The following is a 10168-nucleotide window of genomic DNA, read 5'->3' as shown; positions in this document are numbered from 1 at the left end:
GCAAAGGTGTTACGGGATGGCAGATTACTAATTAAATGCAGGATCAGTGAGCAAAGAGAGAAGGCTATGAGATTACAGTCGGTGTGTAAGAAAGAATTGAGCGAAGTACGAAGCTTTGTAGGTATAAGAACAAAGGGAGTGATATCAGGTATACCGATTGGGGAAAAATTGGACGATCTTAAAAAGAATATTAAGGGAGGAACTGTAGTGGATATAAAAAGATTAAAAGCAAAGCGTAATGGAGAGAAGGTAGATAGCACTACAGTACTTTTGGAGTTCAAGGAGCAAGTGTTGCCAGATAAAGTGATGGTGGGCTATTTGAGTTTCAGGGTGCGGGAGTACATCCACCAACTCGTTGCTATAGATGCCAAAGGTATGGTCATATAGCAAATGTTTGCAAAGGGAAATTAAGATGTGGGGAGTGTGGAGGAGAGCACGAATATGGGAAATGTGGAGAGGGGGTTGAGAGGAAATGTTGTAACTGTGGTGGGGATCATACGGCTGCGTATGGGGGGTGTCCTGTAAGCAAAAGGGCAGTGGTGGTGCAGCAGATACGGACAACACAAAACATTACATATGCTGAGGCTGTAAAGGTTGTCAATATGGAAAGGAAAGAGACACATGAGGTACCGGCAACTCAAGGTAGTGGTGCTGAATGCAGAAGGCCAAAGGAGGATGTGATAAGCTCAGAGAAATTGATATTGTTTATGCGTATGTGGTTAATTGTTCTGATCAAGCTAAAACGAGAACTGAGAAAATAAAAATAATTGTTAAAGCTGCTGCAAAATTCTTGAATGTGGATAATTTATCATGGGAAAAAATACAAGCTGATCTTATGCAGGGTGAAACAAATGATCCATCATTAACACCTCTAAGAACTTATTGATTTTACAGTGGAATGCAAGAAGTCTTGCATTCCACTGTAGCAAATGGGCAGGAGTTGAAAGGTTTTATTTATAATTTAGAGGTTAAGCCAGATGTAATTTGCATTCAGGAGACAACAGTCATTAGATTTTGTTATAAAGGGGTACATAAGTATTAGAAGGGATAGAGTGGAGGGAAGTGGTGGAGGGTGTGCAATATTTGTTAAAAGAGGGATGCAGTTTAGAGAGGTTAAGAAGGGTGTGGATTTATAATATATTGTAATAGAAATATGGACAGATAGTGGTAGTATGGGTATCATTAATTTTTACAATCCATGCAGACAACTAGAAGTTGAGAATCTGGATGAAATGTGGGATAACTTAAATGGGAAAGGTATTTGGTGTGGTGATTTTAATGCACACAGTACTCTTTGGGGGATAGGGATGATTCTAATGGAAATGTGATTGAGGAATATTTGGGTGAGAAGGGGCTAGTATGCTTGAATGATGGCTCAGGTACGAGAATAGATATAGCTAGGGGATATGAATCTGCAATAGATCTGACTCTGGCTACAAAGACAGTAGCTGATAAATGCAGCTGGGAAGTATTGAGGGAAAGTACTATAGGCAGTGACCATTTTCCAATTGCAATTAAGGTAGGAGTGGAGGTGATAAGGGAGAGTGTAATGAGGGAAGGTAGGTGGATGTTAGAAAGAGCAGATTGGGACAAATTTAGAGAGTTCAGTGAATACAGATTGGTGGGTGTAAATAAGGATCAAAGTGTTGAGAATTTATGTAGGGAAATCAGCAGCAGCATATTAGATGCAGCAGAAGTAGCTGTACCTAAAACTAAGAATAAAAATGTCACCAGAATTGTACCTTGGTGGTCTAAGGATTGCAGTGAGAGTATAAAGCATAGAAATAGAGCCTTTAGAATTTTGAAAAGGTCACACAACTTTCAGAATATGATTGAGTACAAAAGATTGCAAGCAATAGTGAGACAGACAATAAGGAAGGCAAAAAAAGTATACTGGGAAAAGTTTTGTGATTCTATTGGTAGAACTACACCAATACAACAAGTGTGGGGTATGATAAAGAAAATGAGGGGTAATGGGAGAGAATATGAGTATCCAATAATGATGGATGATAACTAGCCTGGGTGTTCCCATGCTGCCTTGCGCACGATTTGATTCACGCTGCTAAGGCAGCCTGGAGACCATGGAGCAAATTTTCGCCTGAGATAGGGAACCAATCACAGAACAGGGGGGAAAGCAAGACGATGATGAGCTATGCACAGACGCATTTGATAGACATCCGTGGCACCCAATAAAAGGATCTGGGCATTTTTTTCAAATACGAGAAAATGAACGTTTGGTTCCCAGACCACGTCTCATTGAGAAGTGGTGGCGCTAGCCAGGCTAGATGATAACAGGTTTATTACTAATAGTAGAGACAAGGCCGAAGTTATAGCAAAGACATTAGTAAAGGTACATAGTGAAGCAAATTTAAATCAGGTAGAAAGGGAAGGAAGGGAAGCTACTAAACTAAGGTATAGTGCTGAGTTGGGTAATGATATTGAGGAAGGTGGTGTGATGGAGGTTCTATTTACAATGAAGGAATTGTGCTTTGAAGAAGGTGGGTAAATCTACACCAGGGAATGACAAGGTTTGCTATGCAATGATAGAAAATCTAACTGATAAAAGTAAGGAAGTAATATTGGCTCTTTTAAATAAAATATGGGTAGAAGGGGTAATCCCTTGCACTTGGAAGGAATCAATTATTATTCCTATTAGGAAACCTGGTAAAGACGCTAAATTGCCTAGTAGTTATAGGCCTATTGCACTGACATCTCAGTTGGGTAAGACCATGGAACGAATGGTAAATGATAGATTAGTATACTTTTTAGAAACTAAAGATGCATTAAGGAATTACCAGAGTGGTTTTAGGAAAGGTAGGGGGACCATGGACCCAACTGTGTTACTTGAAGATGACATAAGGAAAGCTCAGGTAAACAAAGAAACAGTTTTAGCTATATTTTTTGATATAGAGAAAGCATATGACATGATGTGGAAGGAGGGGCTTCTTATCAAATTATATCAGTTGGGAGTAAAGGGGAGAGGGTTTGCGTGGGTAAAATCTCTTTTTTATCTGGGAGGAAAATTAGAGTTAAAGTAAATGGGGTTTTGAGTGAGGTATATGAGGTAGACAATGGTACTCCTCAAGGGAGTATTATTAGCCCATTACTTTTTTCAGTAATGATAAATGAGATATTTAAAAATGTAGAAAGGTCTATTGGTGTGTCTTTATTTGCAGATGATGGAGCAATGTGGAAAAGGGGAAGAAATGTCAATCACATTGTAAATAAGATACAACAAGCAGTGGATACAGTACACACATGGACAATTGAATGGGGATTCAGGATATCTGTGGAAAAAACGAAGGTAATTTTCTTCACAAGGAAGAAAATAAGCCAGGAGTTACAGATTCAAATATCAGGTAAGGAACTGGAAAGAGAGAGATTTAAATATCTAGGTATATGGTTTGACAAAAGATTAGCATGGGCAGTTCATATTCAGAAGATGGTAGAAAATAGTAAAAAGGTGTTTGCGTGGGGTGGAATGGGGTGCAACTGGAGTGCTATGCACACAATATATATTGGACTGATTAAATCAGTTTTTGATTATGGGTGTGTTGTATATGGGTCTGCTGCTAAGACAGCTTTAAATAAACTAGACAGAGTGCAGAGTCGAGGTTTAAGATGTTGTGGAGCCATGAAGACAACTCCAGTGGCAGCCATCCAAGTAGAGATGGGGGAGTTGCCTTTAGATCTCAGAAGGGACCAGCTTAGCCTGGTATTTTGGGCAAACCTTAAAGGTCATAGGGAAGACCATTTTAGTCAATCTACATTGGTAGAGTGTCAAGAGAGACGGAATGGTACAAAAAGTAGTTTTGGGTGGACCATTAAACAGAAAATAAATTAGATGGAAATAGCCTTGTTGGATCCTTCCTACAGTAGTGTTTCCAAGAGTTCCTCTATGGACTCTTGAAGATCTTTCAGTTGATCTCAGTCTCTTGGAAGAAGCTAAGAATAGGGATATAGATAGTAATGTGGTGCAGGGGTATTTAAGTGAAAGATATGGGGATAGGATTATATTGTACACAGATGGGTCCAAAATGGATGTGAGAGTGGGGGTGGCTTTTGTTATTCCAAAATTAAAAGTAGTAACACAAAAAAGAATTAATGATAATTTAGCAGTCTATACAGCAGAACTAAATTGCTATTTTAATGGCGCTCTCTTGGGCTGAGAGTAACAGGCCAAGAAGTTTAGTAATTGCTTCAGACTCAGCGTCAGCTCTGAGTATTCAGAACATAAATTCACAATCCAGACAAGACATTGTTATAGAAATTGTCCAAATGGCTAGTACATTAATGAAAGCTGGAGTCAATGTTGATCTTGTATGGGTTCCTGCCCATAAAGGAGTAACAGGGAATGAGTTGGCTGATAAGTATGCAAAAAAGGCAACAGAAATGGAGTATATAAGTTTAAACATTAAGTATAGTAAAGCTGAGGTGAAATCAATCATTAAAGGAAAGGTAAAGGAGAAGTGGCAAGTATTGTGGGATAATGGCCAGACTGGTAGGAGATTTTACATTATCCAAAAAAGAGTGGGGGGGAGTAGAAGTACTTGCAGAAATACACAGGAGGAAAACATAATTTCAAGAATGAGATTTGGGCACACAGGGTTAAACGGTACATTATTTTTAATGAAAAAACATGCTGATGGGAGGTGTAGTGTATGTAACACACAGGATACCATAGAGCATGCCATTGAATAATGTACTAGATATAATAATGAGAGGCAACAGTTAATCCAGCAGCTAGAAGATGAAGAGATACCTTTGAAAGTAAGGGATATTTTGCTAAGGAATTCTGGTGATTTTTGTTTTGGGTTTTTCTTTTCCTTTTTTAGAAGAACAGGTTTAATAAAGATGATTTAAGTTTAGGGAAATATTTTATTCAGACCCACACTCCATTTCAGAAGGTGGCGGTAATGCAACCAGACGTTGTTTGCCAACCGCCATAAAAACAAGAAGAAGAAGAAGACGTTGGTCCTAAGTTCCGTCAGAGCCCGTCTACGGAGAGCCTTGCCACTCCGTATTAAGTCCCATTGTACCGAATTTTGGATGCAGTTCCACCAGAGTTCCACTGGGGGCGATCGCCATGAGTGCAGAATGAATGGGAGTCAATGGAGCTAGACAGCTAAATTGGTCTCTTTCACCTGATTGTCGTTGACAAATCTCAGATTTGATTGTAGTTTGTATAACTTCAACATGGGTTATAGGTCAAAAGTTGAATGAACGAGTACTTATGTCCTTTTTATTTCTTACAGGTTGGGTCGTTGTTGCACATAACACGCTAGCATTGTGCTAATGAATGATGTCATTGACACATTTGAAAGGCTTTTTAGAGCAATTAAGTTACTTTAAAAAATATAATACTCAACCAAGTGTATTTTCTTTGCCTCCCCTTTCGAATGCAATACTCAAATTACTTGAAAAATAATTATATCCCAAGAAAAGTGGATTTTGAGGGGTACAGCTCCATAGACCTCCATGCATTCTGCACTCGTGGACGAGCGCCCTCATGTGGAACCACAGAAGGAACTGCAACCAGTTCAGAAACCGGAAGTTTTCCGAGAGTGGCAGTTCTCCCCTTATTAGACATTCTCTGGTTCCGTGGAGCTAGCGACAGTAAGCGACAGTACGCGACAATAGCGGGCAATATTGCGGCGAAAAGCTTCAAAATAAAGGTACAGACGAACGATCAGATAAAGTTAAAGTTAAAATTCGGTTTTCAGAGTATTTTTCAAAGGTTTACACGAAATGTAAACATGTTGCTGAAAGCCTATGTAAATGCATGTGCAAATGTTGTAATTGTAGCAGAATTGTCTTGCTAACATCCTTGAAATTGAACGGAAGTGATCTCACGCAACACCTTTCTCAATGCAAGGCAAGACAAACCAGAGCCCGGCTACGGACATTCTCTGGATAAACGTCTCCATCTCCTGATGTAGGCTACTATTAAAAGAGAGGGGAACAAAAACAAACATAGAAAAAGGGGATAATAATGTACTATACATTGATTTAAAGTTAATGTTTTTATACGATTATACTTTGCATTAATATAATTGTGGAAGGATTACCTTTTTCATTAACAAGACCTAAAATAACACTATTATCAAATAACACTTAGTTCAAACTTAGGGTGGTAGGCTAAAATGGACTCCTTGTACTTTCAGAATAGATATTTATGCCAAATTCGTCTTTATAGGTATATGCCATACTAACTCTGTACGGACTATAGCCTACCCTAGGCCTGTCATACTATACACAATAGCCTACTATTGAACTTTAAATTATGTGGCTATGGAAACAATAAGTTGTGCATATTTAAAAGGGGGTAAAATGGACTCCTTATAACATATACTTTCAGAATATACATAGATATTTATACCAAGTTCGCCTTTGTAGTACCAGGCAATACCAAGTCTGTACCAAGTCACTAGGCCTTCTATTGACACACACTGTTGAACTTCAAATTGTGTGGCTGTGAAAACAATAAGTTGTGCACATGTAAAAGGGGGGTGAAATGGAATCATTATAACATGTACTTTCAGAATATATAAAGATATCTATACCAAATTCGCCTTTGTAGGTACCAGGCCATACTAACTCTGTATCAAGTCATATAAGCCTGTCATTAATACATAGCCTACTATTAAACTACAAATCGTGTGGCTATGGATACAAAGTTGTGCATATTTTTTTTTTTAAAAAGGGGAGGGGGTGGACTCTTTATATTATGTATACTTTCAGAATATACTAAGTTCGCCTTTGTAGTACCAGGCCATGCTAAGTCTGTACCGAGTCACATACTAGGCCTGTAATTGACACACACTGTTGAACTTCAAATTGTGTGGCTGTGAAAACAATAAGTTGTGCATATGTAAAAGGGGGGTGAAATGGAATCCTTATAACATGTACTTTCAGAATATATATAGATGTTTATACCAAGTTCGCCTTTGTAGGTACCAGGCCATACAAACTCTGTACCGAGTCATATACTATGTCTGCCATTGACATACACTGTTGAACTTCAAATTGTGTGGCTGTGAAAACAATAAGTTGTGCATACGTAAAAGTGGGGTGAAATGAAATCATTATAACATGTACTTTCAGAATATATATAGATATTTATACCAAGTTCGCCTTTGTAGGTACCAGGCCATACTAACTCTGTACCGAGTTATATACTATAGGCCTGTCATTGGCACTGTTGAACTTCAAATTGTGTGGCTGTGAAAACAATAAGTTGTGCATATGTAAAAGTGGGGTGAAATGGAATCCTTATAACATTTACTTTCAGAATATATAAGAGCATTCGAGAAAACCCTTTAGCCTCTCTAACTGAGATTGTATTAAAATCTCCAGATGTTTCAATTATTTCGAAACACTCCAAAATAAGCTTTTAAATCTTTTCGGAGATCTTGTGAAAAAAGCGGAGAAACTAAAAGACACGCACTGAGGATGCTGCTGACGCAGCCTTTTCGCCAGGTTCAATTGATTTGCATAGCAATTAGGGTAGGCTACACGTCTTGCACTTTCTTACGCACTCCACCAGATGCTCCTCTCATGACATCACTAGCCCCATCAAATGTCTGTGCAATCAGCCTTACTTTATCTGTGTCACTCTCAGGTGAACAAACTCGTACACGATTTCGCACTTACAGCGTAGCCCTCATCGAGTTGTGCTGCAATATTAGCTTTCCCCAGCATGGCTAATTTGCACAACTCAGATGCTAGCCTCATGTTTTTTGCCTTCTCTGAAAAATGTTTCATGTCACACACACCTACACTAGCCTACTCCAAACATCCCCTTGTCCCCCAGAAGATCGGAAAAGCAGGCATGGAAAACAGAACATTTTATTGCGTTCAGGACAACCAGAGCTTCTTATCAGACATATGGCCTACCACGAACGTGAAAATGTCCGATTAAATGACCGACTCTTGTCCTTTGTTTGTTGGTATACGATGTTAATGTCGGGCTGATCAGGTCCTAGGTCTTTGATAGCTAAGTTAACTACAAACTCAAGTCTTTCGAATAAGTTCTTTAAGAGAAACTCCACACTATTGCACACACGCTGTTCACTCGCCATTTTTCAACTGTCTGCCTGACCTCACAAACTTCGTGCGGACTAGTAGGCATAGGCTATTACCTACAGTAGGCAGTAAGTTCTGACGTCGTATAGGGTGGGCAGTGGCATGATCTGCCCACCCGACCTTCTACTAACCGCGCTCTAGCTGCAGTTCCATTATCGGTCGACAGATTTACATAGACAAACAGCAGGCGCTGTTCAATTTCTTCAGGGCAGTGACGTCACTGCCCTACCAGAAATGAAATGTAACGTCACAGTAGGCCTACAACAACTACAGATATGATCGAGATCTTTGCGAAATTTCTTTGCAAATCATACAAAAATGTAACATGATTTGAGTACTTTGCCACTGATTACAATAATAAACAAACAACATTTTATTTAAAAAAAAAAATTGTGGATCTACTTTTCTAGTGGATGAATCTTTAGTAGGGCTCTGCCCCTCCTGCCCAAGTGAACGAGCCGCGTCTGATAAGAGAATCAGGGGAGCCAGTTCATAGCCTATGTCTTTGGCAAGTAGCCTACTACAGACACACAGGTGAAGAACAGTCAGCCAGTAGGCTACTACTGTAGCACAACCAGACCCTTACAAAAAAAAAACTGCATTACATCAAGTGTCAAACTGCAGATTTCTGAATATGAAAACCGCAGCTTTGGAGAAAATATTTGCAGTTCTTGTGCAGGGAATGCAGTATTTTAGACACAAAAACCTGCATTGTATTACATAATACTGTACTTTACTACAGAAATGCAGTATTTTGGATATGAAAATACTATACTGCACTTTAGCCTACTGTGGTACTGTATAACTGAACATCAAAGCTGTATCTATTAGAAGAATACGTGTCTCAGTCAAAACTCACAGAAGAACAATCCAAAATGGACAGGGTAAAAGAGAAGCCTCCAAAAACACACAGAAGATCCAGAAACAGCATAAACGGAAATCCAAAGAGAGTCCTTAAAGAATGTTCAAACGCACAGAGGATACTGACTTAACTGAGGGAGAGAAAAGTCCAAGATCAAGGGCAGAGAGCACTGTGTGACGGCCAAGGGTACCGATCTGAGTCTCTGGAACAGCGACGAGGACAGCCAGATAGCCAAGGTCTCAGCTGCTTAAAAAGCGTTTCAGTGTGATTACCCACAGGTTGTCTGTAATCTGGAAGCTTGGCACATTTAGCAGCATTCTACCTGGTCGTTTCAGTCCCTCCTGGCCTCTTTCTACATCCATATCCTTCCTGACGCTTCTGGCTACTGTAGGGCCGGCCCGGCTATCCGTAGGCTATCTGAGAAAACGTTTTGGAAAAGACGGGCGATATGGACCCAACCAACTCTTTTTGGGAGGGGAGAACTCCCTCACATGGTAGGCTACAACCCATGCAGAGACAACGGTGTCATGCACAGAATGCGGAACGTGTATAGCCTACTTTAAGAGAAGATAGACTTACGTGACAAATGTCAATATTTTTTTTCCTCGACCGGCCCAAAAGTGAAGCGGCCCACCGGGAATTCTCCCGATTCTCTCGATTACCCACCCCGGGCCTGGGCTATATATATGTACATATTATTTTAGTTTTATTTTCCTGTTGTGCTTTTTTGTATGTCTTGATTCATTTTGTCTTATATTATCTATTTATTTCTGTTTTTTTATTTTTGAGTCAACCACAGATTGTTTTAAATTGTGCTATATAAATAAACTTGACTATGACTATCTTTATCATGACCGAATTGAAAAAGAGAAGCGGTGGAACGTCATTGCTGAAGCCTTGGAAATACCCAGTAAGAAAGCTAAAGTTATGTTAACTGCTGTAATGAATGGGAATATGTGCTATCTGTTGTGTGTCTGTTAAAAGTAATAATTTTGTGTGTGTGTGTGTGCGAAGGAGAGACAGACAGTGTCAGGTTTCGTAATGGAGGACCCAAATGCAGGACGCCAAAAACGTGGATTTATCCAAGAACATTTTAATTCACAAAAAGTATAAACTGAGTCGTATGTCAGCAAAACACAGGAATCCAGGGTCAAACAAACATCAAAATAACAAACATCAACATAACAAACAAATCAAAAACCTTAGCAAAACTTACTGGTA

General features: G+C 39.3%; 1 long non-coding RNA gene across 1 annotated transcript; it reads left to right on the top strand.

The window, feature by feature from the left end:
• Positions 1–1481: 1481 nt before the first annotated feature.
• LOC121688718 lies at positions 1482–9441 on the top strand. Its single transcript, XR_006024668.1, has 3 exons — positions 1482–1493; positions 4478–4481; positions 8151–9441. It is a non-coding gene; the product is annotated as an uncharacterized LOC121688718 (long non-coding RNA).
• The last annotated feature ends 727 nt before the right edge of the window (positions 9442–10168 follow it).

This window comes from Alosa sapidissima, chromosome 17, assembly GCF_018492685.1.
Source record: "Alosa sapidissima isolate fAloSap1 chromosome 17, fAloSap1.pri, whole genome shotgun sequence".
NCBI lineage: Eukaryota > Metazoa > Chordata > Actinopteri > Clupeiformes > Clupeidae > Alosa > Alosa sapidissima.
The sequence above is the reverse complement of the archived record's forward strand: the minus strand, read 5'-3'. Positions and strand labels throughout refer to the sequence as shown.